Source organism: Pteropus medius, unplaced genomic scaffold (assembly GCF_902729225.1).
Source record: "Pteropus medius unplaced genomic scaffold, Ma_sr-lr_union100, whole genome shotgun sequence".
Classification (NCBI taxonomy): domain Eukaryota; kingdom Metazoa; phylum Chordata; class Mammalia; order Chiroptera; family Pteropodidae; genus Pteropus; species Pteropus medius.
In genome coordinates this window covers 18,465,398-18,466,173 of record NW_024346667.1, presented here as the reverse complement: position 1 = coordinate 18,466,173, position 776 = coordinate 18,465,398, and the positions used below count along the sequence as shown (strand labels likewise).

Genomic DNA, 776 nt, shown 5'->3' with positions numbered 1-776 from the left:
AAAACATCCTGGAGAAATAGCTCATTTAAATGAAAATTGTAATTAAGTAATGAAAGCAAAATTCTGGAGAAGATTGGTGACGTTATTCCACTCTTAAAAGCACAGCTAAAGTATATGGTCTGTAATATGCTGCAACCAATTCTTTAACAAAATCCCATAATCTGAAGCTTCCAATGGCTTTTTTGTTCAGGGTAGGAACACTGGGAGCCAACACATGGCTTACATTCCAGATGCAAAATACCTTGGAACTTTCATTTTGGAATTGTTTCAGTAAAGAAACCCATTTTTAGAAGCTGTCTCAATAGATATACAGTTGACCATTGAACAACTTGGGGGATGGAGGCACCAACCTTCTGCACAGTTGAAAATCACATATAACTTTTTTTTTTTTAACACCTACAGCATCTGGTCTTCCTAGGTGCTCTCCCATCCAAGTACTAACCAGGCCTGACCCTGCTTAGCTTCCGAGATCAGACAAGATCGGGCACGTTCAGGGTGGCATGGCCGCAGACACATATAACTTTACGGTCATCCCTCGGTGTCAGGACCCCCACGGATACCAAAATCCACAGGTGCTCAAGTCCCTTATATAAGATAGTGTAGAACAATGCGCACAGCCGGCCCTCTGCATCTGTGGATTCTCAACCATCAGTATGAAACCTGGGGGTAGAAAGGGCTGACCGTATATTTACTGGAAAAAAATCTATGTATAAGTGGAATTGTGCAGTTCCAACGTGTGTTGTTCAGGGTCGACTGTCTGTCTAAGATAGCTGTCA

General features: G+C 42.1%; 1 pseudogene; it reads right to left on the bottom strand.

The window, feature by feature from the left end:
* Positions 1-393: 393 nt before the first annotated feature.
* On the bottom strand, positions 394-512 carry LOC120613575 (uncharacterized; annotated as a pseudogene).
* Between the last annotated feature and the right edge of the window lie 264 nt (positions 513-776).